Here is an 18,582-nt window from a genome sequence, read left to right as displayed (position 1 = left end):
GTGACAGCCTTATTTTTTTCAACCATCTCCTTTCTGCCTACTCATTTTGCACCCCTCTTCCCAGGATGGTACCTCAGGGAGCCCAGAACATTGCCAGTCCCCTTTAGGCATTAGAAAAGTCTCATTCTCAGAAATTGATAAAGTACAGCCAACTTTAATATTAAAACTTCAGGAATTTATATATTTTGAAAAGTCCCTGTAATGTCATTTTTTTCCATTTAAATACTCGATTGTATGTTATGTGCAAGGCATTGTGCCACGTGGCACAGGTTCTACGGCAGATAACAAGGAATAAAAATTTATTCTTGGCTTTAAGAAACTCACAATTAGTAGAATAAATAGTCTTGCCATACAATAACAAAACCTTTTTTTTTTTTTAATTTTTAAAAACTTCAATGTCTCATGCAATTCAAAGTTCCTCTCCTTCCCCAGCTCAGGCCTCAGCCAGGCTCGGTAACCTGAAGTTGCAAAAGAGGTGGCATTTCTTCACTCTCAGAGCCCCTCCCCCAATTGCTCTGACCCCTCCAGGGCTGGAACAGGAAGGGGCAGAGGAAGGTAAAGAGCCAAAATGGTTTAACGAATTCGCCGGTGCTGCTGAGATCTGCATGGCAGGTGTCCAAACCCTGACCCTGTCCCCCATGAGCACTCCAGTGCCTTCCTCCATACCTCCCACCCCCGCTGGGACCTCTGACCCAGCATGGCCCACAGGCTCCCAGGGGCCACCTCCTCCTCACCTCTCCCTGTGGGGCTCGCATGGCACTGAAAAGGCTGTCCTCTTGGGCATAGCACAGTCAAGGGGGCTCTACTCATAAGGCTGTCCGCAGTGTCCACTTAGCTGGTGGGAAACTTTGCATGCTCACCCCTCAGAGCCTGGAGCTGTGCACCACATCTGCCTCAGCCCTTTCTCCTCACTCTGCCAGCCTTTCCCCTTCGGACTTTACCAGTCTTGGTGCCTCCGATTGCCAAGGGGGCAGGTTATGTTTTCTAAAAATTTCTCGCACCGTGTCCACTCCCACAGCTCAGGAAAGGTCAAGATATTTCTTCAGTTCAACAGTCATTCAGCTGGTGGGTGGGGCAGGGCGACGCGTGAGATGTCAGTTCCCCTCTGGCAAACAACAAACTTGGGGTTCACCCACCAGGAAATGCAGCCAGTTTTCCTCCAAGAGATTTTCCTTCGCTGTGATGATACTCATGATAGTTGATACAGGCCCTTGCTACAAGCTGGGCACTGTTCTCCAGGTTCTACGTATAGCACTGCCCAGTCTCTGTACAGGCACTCATTTAATCCTCACAGCACCCCTATGAGGTAGATGCTATCATCACCCCCATTTTACAGATGAGCAAATGGAAGTACAGAGAGGTTAAGTAACTTGGCCGGAGTCTCACAGCTGGTACGTGGCCCAGCGGGGATTTGAACCCAGGCTGTCTGGCTCCAGCTTCTGGCCCCTAATCACAATTGTCTAGTGACTCTCCATGTTTCTCTTATGTAGGCTGGAAGTAAAGAATGGAACAAGGTGTCAGAAAAGACTTTAGTCATCCCAGCATGTGTAGCAAATGTGTGTAGCACCAGTCTCTGGAATGCAAGGGTACTTGTCACTCATTGGTCGCAGCTTTCAGTGAACCAAAATTCCACAGACAATAGTCAAAGTCCCACTTAACAAACTGTTACATATATATTTAGAAATTTGCCAGCCATTCATTTACAATAAATGGAAGCTTCAAGGCTCATTGTTTAAAAGGGAGAGAACTAGCCAGGAAAAAGAGCATCTTAATGCAGTGTAGATGCTGTGTGCTTGATTTCGTGTCACGAACTCCACAGATATTTACTGGACATCTGTTATGGTCTGTTAGGGGCTCAGGATATAGTGATCAAAATGAACAAGGTCCCTGTCTTGTGGAAAGTCCCTGCAGTTCGAAGGGAAAGCATCCTCTAGAAAGAATGTCTATTACCTTTTGCTGCACAAATCACTACCCCAAACTTAGAGGCTTGAGATGACAACAGCCATTATTTGCTCATATTCTGTAACTTGGAGAGGGCTCAGGGGGGATGGCTCAACTCTGTTGCATGTGTATCTGCTGGGATCCCTTAGGCTGCTGGATTCAGCTGGGGAAATGTCCATGAAGGTGTTACCCACATGTCTAGTAACTGGTGCTGGCTGAGAGCTACCGTACCTTAGTTTTCTCTCTTCCTCTGGTAGTCTACCTTGTCTTCCTTACCAAATAGTAGCTGGTTTCCAAGAGGGAGGTCCCAAGAGGATGAGCCCCATTGTGCAAGGCTCTCTGCTTGCATCCTGCTTGCTGATGTCTCATTGGCCAAGCAAGTCACAAGGCCCAGCCCAGAGTGCATAGGAGAGGGGACCCCACAGGGAGGCATGGTTCATGGGGGGCCACTGCTGGAACAGTCTACCACAGAAGGCCTCACAGGCTGTCTGAACCCACCGACAGCCTCTCCCAGGTAACTGGATCTGGTTCTGTTCCTAGCACCCACCCTCCCTGTGGAAGTTCCAACCCAGAGATTGGCACTAGAGAGAAGGCCCCAAGCCAGAAAGGAAGGGGCAAGAACCTCTTTCTATCATATCAGAAGTTTACCTTCTGTATTAACACCTCTGTGGCATCACTTTCAAGATACACCAAGCAGGGTCCCCATATCAAAAATAACCCCACTCCCTCCCTGTCTTCTCTCTATAATAGCTTCACTCTTTGGAGGAGAATACATTCATGTCTGACTGGAATAGAGACATCTTTAGTTAATGAGTCAGAGCCCAGCTGTGTGTGATTTGGTTAGTAATACACAATTGTAACAGGATCTGTCTGGACCCCTGTTAGCCTAGAGGACAGCTTAAGGACAGTTCACACAGAATTATTCAAGTGGGTTGGAGCAAAGTCTCAGAGTACAGAGAACGTCCTCCCTGTGGTCTGGTCACGGACATGCTGGAAGGGAATTCCTAGGTAGATGGCAGGAAGAAGAGGTAACAGGGCCCTGGGTGGGCCGATGAGGACCAGCGGGTAGGCTGACTGCATGGATGGAGAGTGAGGGTAGCTGAGGTACACCTCCCCCCTCCGCTTGCAGATCTCCTCCATCACTTACCCTTTCCTCTGTTTCCCTAATCCCAGGGACTTTTCTAATAGGGTACAGGCAGGAAAATCTTGCTCTTAATCCTGAATTTCTCCTCTATCTTTTGTCAACTAGTTCTTTCTTTCCCCACAGGGCCTCAGCATTTGGAACTCAAAGCCAAGAAGAGGTTCCGCGTTTCTCTTCCTTCCCCTATCACATTCTTTCCTGAGGGAATGAATACAGAGAGACTAGCCTAATTGAAGGGGGCAAAGAGCCAGAGAAATTATAATGGAGAGAAAATTCTGTTGACATTTCCAAAAATTATTATCCCATCATGTAAGAATGCATAACCTAACCATACACTGAAACTTATATTGGTCTCATCCCTTTGGGTGGGTTCAACCATGATTAACAAACCCTAGTAATTGTCTCTATAAATTCAAGAACTTCTCCAGGTATTTTTATAATGAGAGTGGGCTAAGTAGGAGCCACTCGCCTCTTGTAGTCAAGATTCTGGCATCGAGATAGGAAAAATGAGGTAAGTAACTCCCCTTACAAACAGATTTTTCTCTATTGGCAACTGCGGCATTTGCAGAAGGATAGGAAGTGACATGATCAAAATTGTATTTGGGGAAAATTAATCTGGCACTGATATATTAGGCTGATTTGGAGGTGAGATCTAACAGTAATATCCCTGAATTATAATAGCATCTAAGGTGACCCTGTCCTAGACACTTAATGTGATCACTCTCATTTCATCCTCACACACCTTTGAGGCCAAGTATTGTTCTGCAGATTGTGCAGATAAGGAAACTGAAGTCAAAGAAATCCAGACATTTGCCCCAGGGTTGAACTGCAAATAAGTAGTAGAGCCAAGATCAAATTTAGATGCATCTAACTCGAAAGCCCCCTTGTCTGTCTGTTCAAAGACTGCTACGATAGCACAAATCAGAGATGATGAAGGCCAGAACTAGGGCATGGAGGCAGATACAGTGAAGAACACAGTGGGACAGAAGACCTGTGTCAGAACAATCCAGAGGACTTATTATCAGACCTGAAGCCGGGTCCGACTGAGCTGAGGCACTGCTGAGTCCTTCCTGCCTGGACCACCGACCGCAGGCATTGAACTGCATTGGCCCTTGAGTCCAGAGACAGTGATGGAAGTTGGCTGCTCACGGAGGAAGACAAGCTAGGAGGAACACAATTCAATCCGGTTTTACTGGTAGTAACTTTACTGCTCTGTTTTGTTTCAGAAAACTGATGAATCCAACACATTTAATAGGCCAGGAATGAAAGGTAATTATCCACTTATTTAAATCCATCTCTTCATTTGTGTATTCTTTTATTCAAGTAATCAGTGTGGGGCGGGGGGTGCATGGCATAAAAGAAAACAGGAAATCCTGGGAAAGACATTAGTTACTATTTCATAGTGATGGTAGTGCCCTGCTATAACCTGCTAACCACTGAGGCTCAGCCCAACTCACCCACCTCTTTTGGTTTTCACCACTTAGCATAGCACCCTGCCCAGCATAGACATTCAGCACGAGCTTTGAGATCACGATGTTGACATTGCCACCCGAGAGACATCAGACTGCTGGGTCCACACCCTAGATTCATGGATGGGTTATGGATCCTTGATCAAGTCATTTAATGTCGTGGTGCCCCCATTTACTCATCTGAAGGACAGGAGAGGAATGGGACTTACCTCACTGGGTCGTTAGTAAGTTCAATGAGGTATATGTAAAGGACTTAAAGCAGTGTACTCCAAAAGTCTTAGCTATTATTATTATTACTAAGCATCTGGCTCCCATTAGGATCAACTACCTTGTCTCCACCACAGGCTCCTGGGGTTGGTCCCAGGGACCCATGGGTTACTAGACACAGGGCTTTGCTAGACCGAAGCTTAAGCTCACTGATGTGAAGAAGCTCACAGTTCTCTGAACCGTCTCACTCCCCACCTCTTGGGCCTCTCCTCCTATGATGCTGTTCGGCTCTTTGCCTAGACTGAGTCTGTGGTGGTGCATAGAGCCTCCCACTCTGAAAATGTCTCCATTTTTGCAGACACCCCCTCTCCTCCCGGGACACCCTCGCCAACTTCTGCTTTGATCCTCTCAGTCAAGTTGAGAGAAGCTACTTCAGCTGCTTCCAACCTCTCCTGCCAAGTGGGCCCATAGATGCTTCAGGAAGGTACTCAGACTTCCTGGGCAGACGAGAAAGGAGGTGAGTGGTCGCTCTGACCAATATTTTGGGGGGGACCCTGGAAGCACCCTGTCTTGCACCCCCAGTGGTCACCCCTCACCTTTTGAATTTCCTGCCAGCAGCTCTTTGATCTCCTACTTTTGAGAAAGCCACTTGGCACAAGAAATTCCATGCTCCTGCCTCCTACCTCTCCTCCATCAGTCATCCTCACGCTCGTCCCTATAATCTAGATGTCTTCTTGTCCTTGCTGAGGTCATCCCTCAGGTCATCCACCCTAACTCTTGAATGCATTTTCTCCCTGGCTCACCTTTGCCCACTCTTGGTCTTCCCTTTCTCGTGTTCCTCGGGTCACATCCATCTGACGTGAATACACAGCACTCAGCCGACTTGAAGAGGCTTAACCTTGACCCCACTGACCTGTTTAGCCTGCATCGTAGTTCATAATTCCTTTTCCATTTCAAACCTTTGGATCTAGAAGTGGTTATGTCTGCAGAGATAACCTCCTCCTCTCCCATTCCCTCCCTAAGCCCTTCTCTCTAGCTGGTTGCCACCTCCTGGTGCTACTGAAAATGCTCTCTCAAAGGTCCTCAGAAAAACCCTGACCTCCAAACCAAATGGCTATTTACTGATCCTTCATCCTTCAGACCTCTCAGAATTATGTGTCTGCATTGAACACACTCTCCCTTCAAAACCTGTTCTTTGGTTCCCTGGTGCCTCACTTCCCCGGTTCTCCTACCTCTCTGAAGGCTCTTCATCTCTGCTCTTGCTGTGCTTATTCTAAGGCACGGGACTGTTTCCTTCAGTGATCCCGTGTCAGCAACTCTCTGATCTAGAGCTGCCTGCAGGATATCTCCACTTGTCATCTTGCGACCACATCCAACCAAGAAGTCTCAAATGCCATGATTTGGCCCCAGCCCGATCCACTTTCCCACTCACCATCTGTATTTCTCCCAGTGGTACGATGGTGTTTGAGGAATTCAGCTCGCAATCTGGATTCACCGGTGACCTGAGCCCTCTCTCTGATTTCCCTCAGATGTAGGGGTTCATCCCCTAAGGGTTTCTTTGCATTTCCCCTGCCATCACTGCTATCAGGGCCTCCACATTCATCCCTGGATCATCACAAACTGACCTCTCCCTTCCCAGACTGCCCCCAGCCCCAGTCAGACATAAACTCTGTCTTCGGGGTTATTGAGTGATTTCAGGCATTCAGGTCTCATTTCCCCAAGACTGGAGGACAGGGATGGAATCATCTTCGTTCACCAATCCCAGTCTGAGGCCATGGCCATAAAAGACACTCCATGAATACTTTGAAAATGCCCACATGAATGAATTGTCATTAGCTGTGGCCCAAGAGATGTCTTTTACAGTAGTTGTTTCCAAGGCAATGATTGTGACTGGTCTGTACCCTCTTTTTCCCTGGCAGCAATGGTTCTACAACTCCAGTCAACTTCTAGACTCACTCTGACCACCACCGATGACCTTTGCTTAGTCCTTATGTTCCCAGATTTCTCTTAGCACTATCTTGCCACTCACTGTAAACGTCTTCTGGTGTAGACTGTGGTCCTTTATCTGGTTACGGGAACTATCTAAAGGCAGGGGCTACATCGATTTTGCCAGTACTGAATGGAGAAGTGTGTGTTAAGAAGGGTAACAATCTCCAGGGCCAGCACACCAACATTTAAACATTTATGCTCAGATTATTCCCCCAGTTATCCCAAAGTCCTCAATGCAAAATAACAATATCTTAACAATTTCCTAAATATTCCTCTTTGTGTGTGTGTAGGCAGTAGGAAAAAATTACTTTCAAAAGAAAAAAAAAAAATCCAAGTTGGAAAGATCTTAGTTTTGCTACCATTAGCTTAAAGAAAAAGACCGATTAAAGACAAATGTGCCCATGAGTCCACAGGAGGTGATTAAGCAGTCATACTCCTCACCCTTGGGGAGGTCATGATCTTGAAGAATATGGCAGCCTCTGCAGTTCCTATTAATGGTACATGTTGACTATATCTATTTCCGAAATCCCTTCCCGTAAGGACGGGGCATGTCCCCCAAGGCCAGCAAGCTCTGTACGGCCCACCCAACCTCAGTGATGAAGGTTATGACCTGTAGGCTGCCCTGAAAGCCTGATGCCAGCCTTGCACTTGACCTCACAGTGGTGAACAGTGAGACTCAGTCTGAAGGGATCAAACGTTCAGAGTGTGAAAACACAGGTGTCAATGACTTCCCTCTCAGAGACCGCAGACTCCAGGCAAAGAGCCCAGCAGGTACCATTCACTTAAGATCATTCCGAAGACTCAGAAGTATCAGCAGACCAGAGGCAGTGTGGCTGGAAGCGATCTCTGCTCTGATACTTGGTAGCTGAGGGACTCTGGGTAAACTGTTTGTCCTCAAGTCTCAGTTTCCTCATCTAAAAAAACATCTACCTTGCAGGGCTGCTGTAGGGATGAAATAACATTGAACAGGATTTCAGTGCTTACTTTGTGCCAGGCACAATTCCAAGCATCTACATCCATTGAGTCATTTAATCCTCTCAACAAACCCCTGAAACAAGTAGTATTATGATCCCCGTTCTATACTGGAAGGAAATGAGAAACAGAAGGGTAAGTAAATTTCCTAAGGTCACCCAGATGATAACTGATAACTATTCACGAAGCCACTAGCACAGAGGAGCAGCTGCTCTGAAAGGTTCAAGTCAATATAGGAGACCAGCTTGGAGGGGATACAGAGCAGTGACATCTGTGACACTCCCACTGCCTAGGGAAAGAAAGGGCCATCGGGCAAAGATCACCCTCTGATGTGTCAAAATCAAATTTTGCTGTTTTTAATCCTTCCTCAATGCGACTGTGTGTGTGAGTGAGTGTGCGTGTGCGCGTGTGACAGGAATGAGGAGGCTCAGGGATGGGGTGACGCCCTCCATGCATCTTTAGTCCCTCCACATCCACTGCCCCTGGAGATTCTGCCTTCAGACATGCACAGGTGACTAGAACCATAGGAAAAAGTTTGCTTCATCCCTGACTGCCTCTTCTGGCTACCATTCCATTTCTTCTCCTCCAAACTAGCTCCAGTTTGATTTGTTTTATACTTTGGGGGTTCAGGTTAGGTCTTGTTGGGGAGCAAAGAGTTCTACTGCTTTATTAAAATTTTAAAAATCACCAGTGAACACATATTTTCCACATAAGGATCATTTAGACCAACCAGGTTTTTAAGAAGAGATGGGCAGCCAGTAGTTGCAGGTTATAGTCTCTGGGAAAGACCTAAACTTAGTAATGTTTCCTCTTGCAAACATTGATGAAGTGCCTATCATGTACTAAGATTCAAAGTTGCCGTGATGCATTCCTGGCTCCCGAGGGGTTTACAGGGTAGTGGGAAGACAAACACTTGAAAAGCAGTGTGAGGCAGGGATGAAAGAGGTGCTGGGAAGACCAAAGGGAGGGGGTGCTGAAGCCTCACACAGCGAAACTGCTGGAACACCAGGTTTGATCATTTGCTTCCCCAGCAGCCCTGTTAGAAATAATCCCACAACTGACTTCACTCAGCCTAAGACTCTGGAAGTTCTGCACTAAAGCTTTCATAGGACTGATCCAATTCATGACTCTGCCCCGCTAGTACCAACACAAAGAGCAAAAGCCTGATATCGGCCCTGTAATTTATATTTTTCACCATCGATGTACTGGGATTTGTATTGGATTCATTACTATAGATAAACGCAGCAGGAGACAGCACTAAATAGTCACTGAGGTTTCCCTTCTGGCCAGAGCAACTCTGAGGGGTGGGGGAAGGTGATGAGCTGAAGAGGAAAGGTAGTCTCCTCACTTTGAAGGAGCCAGGGGTGGGCTGGCGGGGAGGCTTTTTTCCTTCTTCTTTTTTTTTTTTAAGGTGGAACCCCCCCCATGACAGGATGAGTGCCCTTATAAGGAGAGGAAGAGACCAGAGCTTACTCTCCCTGTGCCACATGAGACCGCAGTAAGAAGGCTGCTGTCTGCAAACTGGGAAAAGAGCCATCACCAAACACTGAACCTGCTGGCACCTTGATCTTGGACTTCCCAGAACTGTGAGAGATGTCTGTTGTTTAAGCCACCCAGTCTGTGGTATTTTGTTACAGAAGCCTATAGGAAGGGTAGGAAATTTCCTTCAGATAAGAATTAGGATCTGATGTGTAAGGATCTTGAAAAGTGGGGAGTCTTTGTACTCCGTTTCCTCTTACCTGTTTTAACACCCCATCAAAGGTCTCCTTCCCAAACCAGCACACCAGAGTCAGTAGGCCCCAACTTTGCTGGCCCTTGAGGGCTGAGCTCCTTTGAAAGAGTAATTGATTTGCAGACATAGGAGGCTGAAAACTTGGGCCCTTCTGAGAACAGATCAGAATGGAACTCCCTCTGGAGACAGTGCTGGGCCCGGCTTGGACACATGGCACTAGGAGCGAAGGACAGCCCGTGGGTTAGAGGGAAGAGAGAGAGAGGAAGTATCTCAGGGTTCCTGCCTGAAGCTGTCCCCCTGCCCTCCCACCTCCACCCGCAACCAGAGCACTTCATTTCCAACAAAATATGAATCAAGAAAGAGTGTTGGGCATACACAGTAATGAAAATCCATGATTCAACTGTGCGTTCATAATTATTTCATAAATAAATGGCTTCTGGAGAGCTGCATCTGTCTCTGGCCGCGGAACGTCCGTCTTTCATTAATGTATCCCGGCCTGCACAGAGCTGGCCCACGAGCCCCACTCACGGTCTCCTCGTTCTCTCCATCACTGTCCACCAGTAGGTTTTTGTGGTTCAAAAAGAGCTGCAACCCCACACGCCTCCACAAGACTGATGGCTCGTCAATAACATTAGCCGGCATTACGGGCCGCATCGGGGTAGAGCGGAATCAATACGGCCAAGGAAAAAGTCTAATCAGTTGACGTGGCCATCCTCAGCAGGCCTCGCATTACAAGAAATGAGTTTTCTTAAGGAATCAGCGTCAGGGTTGCTTAGGTGCCCCATGCCCAGATGTCCTGACTAAGATTTATAGCTTTGTGTTTAGTCGGTGGAGCAAGGTCGGTGGAGAAAAGTGAAATGGTAACTGGGGTTAACTGCAAAATAAATGGGGGACCTTGTTCCCTCTGCTGATAGGGAGGGAGGCACGTGGCCAGGGGAGCTTTCCTGGGACAGTGCTCCCCACAAGCCAGCCGATCCCGCAGCTGCTACGGCTATTCCATCCCCGGGGTGGCTCCCGCTGAATGATGGGTGGTCACTTCTCCTTCGAGGGGCTACTTAGCACTCAGGCACTGCCACCGTCACCCCAGAGTGGCGAGACTGACGCCTCTCCTCCTCTGCTTTCACCCAGAGTCACCCACAGCTGGAGCAGAGAGGAAGATGCCGCAGATCTATCACGTCTGTGACCTCAGATGCTAATCTTTGCCCATTTGTCTGCTCATCAGAGGGAAGCCCCATTCTGTCACACGAGGTGAAAGCGTCAGCACATGGCTTTGCTGGGCTCAGTCATTTTTGAGACAACCCACCGGAGGCAGGTTTCTCCACAGATTTGTCGTCTTCCTCTTAAAGGGACAGCCCCAGTGTTCAAAGCCAGGGGAAGAATTGGAGTAGTCCTGGGAGAGCAGTCACCTAGTTAATCTCACCTCTCATGAGCTCGCATAAGCCTTTTGGCCTCAAGTCCACAAGCGTAGATCAAGGGCTAGGGAATAGTGCAGGCCATTCAAAGGACTGAGAAATGGTCACTTCCCCAAATTGCTGGTGGGATAAAGGGAAGACACAGGCAAGTGTGAAAAGGCTATTATATTGGACACACTGAAATATAGCCTCCTTCATTCATTCTTATATAAAACAAATATATTGAGGACCTGTTTTGTGCCTGGTACTATTTGAGGTGCTGCGGCAGAGCAGTGAGTAAAAGAGACAAAGTCCCTGCCCTCTGGGATCTCACACTCTTGTGGGGACAGCAAACAATGAACAGTTACACAGGTGAATGTAAAGTTTCAGGAAAATGCTATGAAGAAAAATAAGGCAGGTGATGGAGAGCGTGGTGGAGATGGAAGGGGAGCTGCCGCTTTGAATGAGGATGGTCAGTGAAGGCCTCTCTGGGGAGGCGCATTTGAGCAAAACTGTAAAATGAGGCAGAGAAAACAAAGTCCAAAGGTCTTGAGGGGGCGTGTCCTCGGGGTGTTCAAGAAAGAGCCAGGAGGCCAATGTGAGGAAGGAGAGACTGGCAGGAGATGGCATTGGCGAGGGAGCCAGGGGCCAGAGCCTGTAGGGTCTTGTAGGCAAGAAGGACTGTGGATTTCTCTCTGCGTATGATGGGAAACTATTAGAGAGTTTTAAGGGGCGGCAGTTGACATCACATATTTTCATTTTATCAGGATCCTTCTGGCTGCTTTCTGAGAATAGTTTGGGAGACAAGTCGGGTAAGAGATGATGGACTCAGCAATCAAGAGAGTGATGAAATGTAGGAGGATCCTGGAACCAAAAGATTTGCTTGTGGAATGGATGAGGGATATTAAAGAGAGAAGTCAAGGACGAGGCCAGTGTTTTTTGCCTGAGCGAATGGATAAATGCTGGTTTCTTTTCCTCAGATGGGAGCAGATTTGAGGAGGTGAAATCAAGAGATGATTTGGGGGCATGTTGAGTTTGAGATGTCTATTGTATCCAAGTGAAAATTAGAAGAGGTGGCTGTGTATTCAGGCCTGGAGTTCAGCAAGAGTTCTAGACAGAAGAGATAAACTTGGAAGTCATGTTCATATTGATGATAATACTTAATATCATATACCTGGATAAGTCACTTTGGGAGAGAGCACAGAGGGAGCAGAGATGCAAAGGGACCAAGGACTCTGCTTTGAAGTACTCCAGCGTTTGGAGGACAGAAAGATACGAAGGATCCAGCAGCCAGGACTGAGGAGGCTGGTCAGGGAGGTGGTGAGGATCTGGACATAGTGCTGTGAGATCAGTCCAGAGGGAAGTTAATTTTATCTGGAGGTGGTAGGAATTGAATATAAACCTCAAAGGATGAGATAACTGTGATTAGATGGGGGTAGGAGGAGGAAAGTTTGTCAGGAAATGAGGGTGGAGAGTGAGAGCAGAAAGAACAGCAGGAAGAGACAGTATGAGGGAAATGGCAGGATGTCCAGACAGGCTGGCACAGGCAATGCATGGGGGCAGGGAGGTGGGTGAGAAAAGAGCCCAGAACAGTAGAGTCTGGAGCCAGATTCTGAGTGAACGTGGATGACTGGACGTGATAGGGAAGTGATGGCAAGTTGCGTCCAAACCATGTCGACAGCCGTCAGAGAACATGGAAACCATGTATTCCCCAGTCTACTTAACAGGTAAGATCCCTGAGCTAAAGTGCCTTCTATACTATGTTGAATATCACCCATGACTCCATTACCCCATTTAAGAACCACGACAGGAAATGCTCATGTGATTCCAACAAGCCTAAGCTCTTGAAAGCATAAGGAAAAATTAAATTGCCAACTGTATGGAATGAGTCAAGTCTCTCTATGTGTACACATCCCTTGAACAAAACTGAGCTAAAGCTTCTTGAAAAATCTAGTGCATTTGCCTGATGATTTATCCCATGAAACAAATACTAACATATTGTTACTTTCCCTCAAATATCTACATTGATTTTGTTGGACATTCATCTTATGTTGTATTTTGAAAACCCAATGATTGTCAGTTCTGTGATAGCTTTGGCCAAAAGCAATAATGTTCTGACCTGTGAAAAGACCTTGTTCGGTCTTTTGGGAAAATAAAGGCTTATGGAACAATGTCCCCAAGGAACTTAACCTCCATCAAGGGAGAGAGCACGTGAAATAAGGAGCAATAAATGCCCTAGAAAGAAGAGCCTCAGAGTGGGGAGACATCACCGGATGAAGGTGGCTGGGAAAGCAAAGGAACCCCAGGGACCAGCATTTGGAAAGGGGGAGCGGCTGAGGGAAGTAGTGATAACATCATTTGCTGAGTGCCCATTCAGGTCGGGGACTGTGTTAGGTGCTTTACAGGAAAAATAAATAAACCCCAGAACAACTGTGTGGAGTAAGTATTATTTACCTTCATTTTGGAGAAAAGCCAAACAGGAAGGTTAAGTTCTTGCCCATAGAAGTGTAGGTGTAACAGGGGGAGGCGGGCTGCCACTGCAGGTCTGTCTGCCCCCAAACCTCTAACATTTACCCTCCAGAGTCTCCCAAAAGAACTGGCTTGAGTGAGTAGACACGTGAATTCAAGGAAGGAGCAAACAACTTGGAAGGGTCTTTGGGGCTGGAGGGCCTTGGACATCAGTGCCTGGTTAAGCTATGCGATGACACCGTGAGAACCTGTGCACAGTATAGTGCCATTATTTTTTTTTTTTAAGTTTATACATAGAAGAAAATCTGGAAGGAAACCAACCAAACTGTTAGCACCAGGCACTGTTGGAATGTGGAGGTGATTATAGGTGACCTTCCCTTCCTAGTTTTTCTGCTTATTAATTATTTGAATTTTCCACTAAGCAAATACTACTTTTATAATCAGAAAAAAAAAAAGAATCCTATACTGCAAAAATAAATCAAGTTCATAAATGAGAAAGCTTTGGGGGAGGACGTTTTCAAGTTAGTTTGTCATGAAGCAAAATAAATTCTAGTTGGATTAGAGTTAGGTATAAAAACAGTCTATAAAAAACCAGAAAGAGACCAAATAGTGAATAATCTCTGGAGAAAAAAGAATATTTTAAACGTAAAAGCAATGCAAGAACTAACAAAGGAATTTGATTTTTATGTATTTAATTAAATAAAAAATTTGAGGACTTCCCTGGTGGTGCAGTGGTTAAGAATCCGCCTGCCAATGCAGGGGACACGGGTTTGAGCCCTGGTCCAGGAAGATCCCACATGCCGTGGAGCAATTAAGCCCATGCGCCACAACTACTGAGCCCACGCACCGCAACTACTGAAGCCTGTGCACCTAGAGCCCATGCTCCGCAACAACAGAAGCCACCACAATGAGAAGCCCGTACACTGCAACGAAGAGTAGCCCCCGCTCGCTGCAACTAGGGAAAGCCTGCAAGCAGCAACAAAGACCCAACGTAGCCAAAAATAAAATTTTTAAAAATTAAATTAAAAAAAAAAAACTATCTACTATACATCAAAAATCATCATGAGTAAAACTGGGGAAAATATTTCACAACAAAGACAGATAGTGGTTATTGCCATTGATATATGAAGAACTCGCAGAAAATGATAGGAGAAACACTATGAACTCAATTTTTTAAATGGACAAACATAAGAGGTAATACAAATAGATAATAAATATATTTTTGATATATATTTACCTCATTGGTAATTTACAAAAGGAAGACACAACACAAGGAGATAACTTTTCTGTAGTTTTCCCTACTATTATATCAGCAACGAGTTAAATGTAATAATAGCCCTAGAGAATGTAAGGCTGGCATTCTCCACATATGGTTGGGGAGAGGGTTAAATGTTCCTAATTTGGGGGAGAGCAATATGGAAATATATAACTCTTTTCAAGTGTTTACACCTCTTGGTCTTAATCCAGACGTCTTTCCTAGGGAAATAGAGAAAAGACAGCAAAATTTCATGTACAAGTGTCCTCACTGTAGTATGTTATATAATAGCAAGGAACAAATATAACTGGAATGTTCAGTAGAGGAACAGCTAACTACTATGTATTATGGAACAAACATACTGTGGAGCATTGTGCAACCACGATAAAAACAAGTAAAACAATTTTTCCAGAAGTTTCTTTTTGAAGATATGGTCCCCATCTGCAATATTACAATTTTGCTGTGGAGGTAAGTTGTAGAAAGAGAAATAACAGTTCAAGCTACTGTGTGGTTCAGGCCACAGGTGCTATCAGGATTTCAGAGAATACCCCTGACACACACACACACACACACACACACACAAACACACACACGCCCACACCACATTATACAACTACAGGAGTATCATTTTTCCTGCTGCTCCATCCTGTGATTTTTTTGCCTTCATTCTTCAAGGGAAGATGGCTGGACATAAGGTGGTATTTGTTTCTCTTTCCGACTTACTTAGTACAATAATCTCTAGGTCCATCCATGCTGCTGCAAATGGCATTATTTCATTCTTTTTAATGGCTGAGTAACATTCCATTGTATATATATACACTACATCTTCTTTATCCATCCATCTGTTGATGGACATTTAGGTTCTTTCCAGGTCTTGTCTATTGTGAATAGTGCTAGAGGTGCAATATTTTTAATGCAACCATTTCTGCCTTCTAGTTGGGGGAGAGAATTCATCATGAATGAGGCTTTTGTTGAGAGGCCACGGTGAGGCACTATTCGAGTCTGTTCCATGTTCTGTAAGGATTAAGCTGACATAGAGAAGAGCCAGTCTGTTCTTCATAATAAACAAAAGGTGTCTTTCTTAAGCAGACAGATTGTTCTTTAGGGAGGTGGTGGGGTGAGGCCACCAGCATAGATCTAACCCAAAGTGGGAAGAGAGAATATATGTTTTCTTACTGCTACTGTAACAAATTACCATGAACTTGGTGGCTTAAATCAACATAAATTTATTGTCTGGAGATGCTGCAGGTCAGAAGTCTAACAGGGTTTCACTGGGCTAAAATCAAGAAGTTGGCAGGGCTGTATGCTTCACCAGAAGCTCTGGGTTAAAATCTGCTTCCAGGCTCATGGCAGAATTCAATTTCATGAGGTTGTAGGACTGAGGTCCCCACTTCCTTTGGCTTTCATCGGAGGTGGTTCTCAGCTTTTAGAGAAGGCTTGCTCCTGCCCCACTTCCTCCATCTTCAAAGCCAGCTATGATTCCTGTCCCCTGGTGATTTAATCAAACACTAACCTAGGTACTGCTGTGAATGGGGCTTTACAGATGTGGTTAAGTTTACTAATCTGCTGACCTTAAAAAAGAGAGAGTAGCCTGGATTATCCAGGTGGGCCCAGTCTAATCACTTGAGCTCATAAAAGCAGAGAAATCTCTCAAGCCGGAGGTAGAGAGATGTGGTGGAAAAAGAAAGCAGAGGGTAGATAAGGAAGAAGGGAGATCGGAGAGATTTGTTTGACCCATGAGAAGAGCTTAGCCATTGCTGGATTCCATAGTCTGTGTATCCCCATCTATGATGCTTCTGATTCCAGGTCCAACTTCTGCAAACAACAGTCTCCATGTACTTTTACAGTCTCTCTGTAACTTTGGTCAGCTGTGAGGAGATTCCCTGGGGCCAGGCATCCCTCCAGAAGGATTTCTTCAGCATTAACCTAATGATACAGTCTTTGCCACCCCAGGGTGTGACCATCTCCTCACCTCCGTGATGGAATTGACAGAAGGGATTGTGTCTGAGAGACTGTCTAAGCTGTCAGGGGTATCTTAAATGGCTACTATCCTTAAACCACACCAGCCTAAGGAAGTCCAACCTCTGCCCAGTGTTGATAGGCCAACTATTTATCAATCAAAATGGCCCAGCACTGATGATCTTGATGGGGGCCAGCCCCGAACAACCCAGCAGCCATACTGGTGCATCCAAGCTGCTGATGAGCCCTGCCTCTGTCTATCTTCTGGGCCTGGTTCACAAGGAAAGGCTTCCTTCATTCCTCTTTTTGGAGGTTGAATATGGTCCTTCACATAATGAAACCACTATTTTCCAGACACTTTGCAGTTCATTACAAGAGAAAAGCCATCCTTCTGGAGATCATGCTGTCTCGAAATTTCCTGTGGCCACCCTCTGAGGAGGCCTTTGGAGAAGGCCTCGTAGCAGTGCAAGCTAGTCTTCTTTGCCTCAGACAACTGGAAGGCACGACAAGGAAGAGAGTGCACAGGGCAGAGAGATCAGCCAGGGCAGGAGGCAGGAGCCCTGGATTTTCATTGCATGGTCACCCTTACGACCCCAGGTGTGATGGATCAGCTTAACACGTTAGCTTGGCCAGGCTCGGCCCTCAGTTATTCAATCAAACACTAATCTGGGTGTTGCTGTGAAGTTATTTTGTAGATGTGATTAAAGTCTGCAATCAGTTTACTTTAAGCAGGATTATCCTAGATTATCCAGATGGGCCTGACTCAACCAGTTGAAAGGTTTTAAGAACAGAACTGAGGCTTCTCTGAAGTAGAAACTTCACCTGTAGACTGCAGCTTCAGTTCATGCCTGAGCGTTGCAGCTGCCCCTCCTGACAGCCTGCCCTGTGGATTTCAGGCTTGTCTAATCAGCCTGCACAATCACATAAGCCAAGTCCTTGAAATAAATCTTTATTTATAGATTTTTATATACGTAAAAGCTAGTCACCTAAGGGATTGTGTGCCCTCTGCACTCCCACAGGCCCGTCAGGCAAGCCTGCAGCCCCTCTCCTGGGGGAATGAGGCACGTACCCTCCAGATTTGGAGCAGGTGAGTAAGGACGGGGCTTGCTTACTCCACAGTGATGATCATAAAAACAGCAAACATTCACAGGTGCTTCCTATGTGCCAGATCCTCATGGCCAAGAGGTAAGTACTATTATTATCCCCGGTTTGGAGACCTGACCCTGCAACAGAGCCCAGCGTGCGCTCAGTCAGTGCTAGCGCTGGCAGCGGGCCCCAAGCAGCCTGACGGCAATGGCCGCGGCATCACCCGGCTCCCAGGAGCGGCTACACAGGGCCGGTGACCTTGTTCCTTCTCTTCAACTTCAGTTACAGGTAAGAATCTGTCTTGAGTGAAAACTCCAGGCTCCATGGTTTTCTCCTGTAAGAGTTCCTAAATTTTAGGACTCAGACTTGGTTTGGGGTAGCTAAACTCTTGTACCTTTAATTCTCCTTCATGATGTTACCAACCTCCTTGGTTCTATAAATTGAAGTTGGAGGGTTGTTAGAGGAAAACATGAGACATTCTAATGCACGATACTATTGCTGGTTAATTGTATTACATACAGTTTATGGGCTTCAAAGCAACAGGATAGGCAGGAGCAAACAGCTGAACTATCCACATATTTCTTCAACAATCCCTTTTTTGTGCTGACTCACTTACTTGGTGCACATGGATCTGTGGGACACAGCACACAGGGGAGCCAGAATGCTCAGCCCAGAATAAACCTTTGTGTCCAAGGTCAGGCGCTGTGCAGCAATGGCCATCTCCAGGTCATAGTCTTCCAAGGAAAGAGTCAGTGTCACCAAGAAGGAGCTGGGTAAGCATCAGAAAGCAAGGGGCCTGGTCGGTCCCCTCCCTGCTTCCTGAAGGCCCACAGTTGAACCTCGGGCCAGTCCCTCCCAGGATGGCCTGGTGTTAATTATGATGCAATCCCCCAGCCATGCAGCCTCAGCAACAATTTCGGGAGTCAGGGTCCATGTGCAAGGCCATTAACACTAAACATGTTTTAATCCAT

The 18,582-nt window shown here is 46.3% G+C and overlaps 1 long non-coding RNA gene across 1 annotated transcript; it reads left to right on the top strand.

Moving 5' to 3' along the window:
• Window positions 1–2,901: 2,901 nt before the first annotated feature.
• Window positions 2,902–5,269, top strand: LOC130708526 (uncharacterized). Its single transcript, XR_009008756.1, has 3 exons — window positions 2,902–2,969; window positions 4,309–4,351; window positions 5,117–5,269. It is a non-coding gene; the product is annotated as an uncharacterized LOC130708526 (long non-coding RNA).
• The last annotated feature ends 13,313 nt before the right edge of the window (window positions 5,270–18,582 follow it).

Source organism: Balaenoptera acutorostrata, chromosome 6, assembly GCF_949987535.1.
Source record: "Balaenoptera acutorostrata chromosome 6, mBalAcu1.1, whole genome shotgun sequence".
NCBI lineage: Eukaryota > Metazoa > Chordata > Mammalia > Artiodactyla > Balaenopteridae > Balaenoptera > Balaenoptera acutorostrata.
Note: the sequence above shows the minus strand (reverse complement) of the source record. Positions and strands in the feature narration are given on the sequence as shown.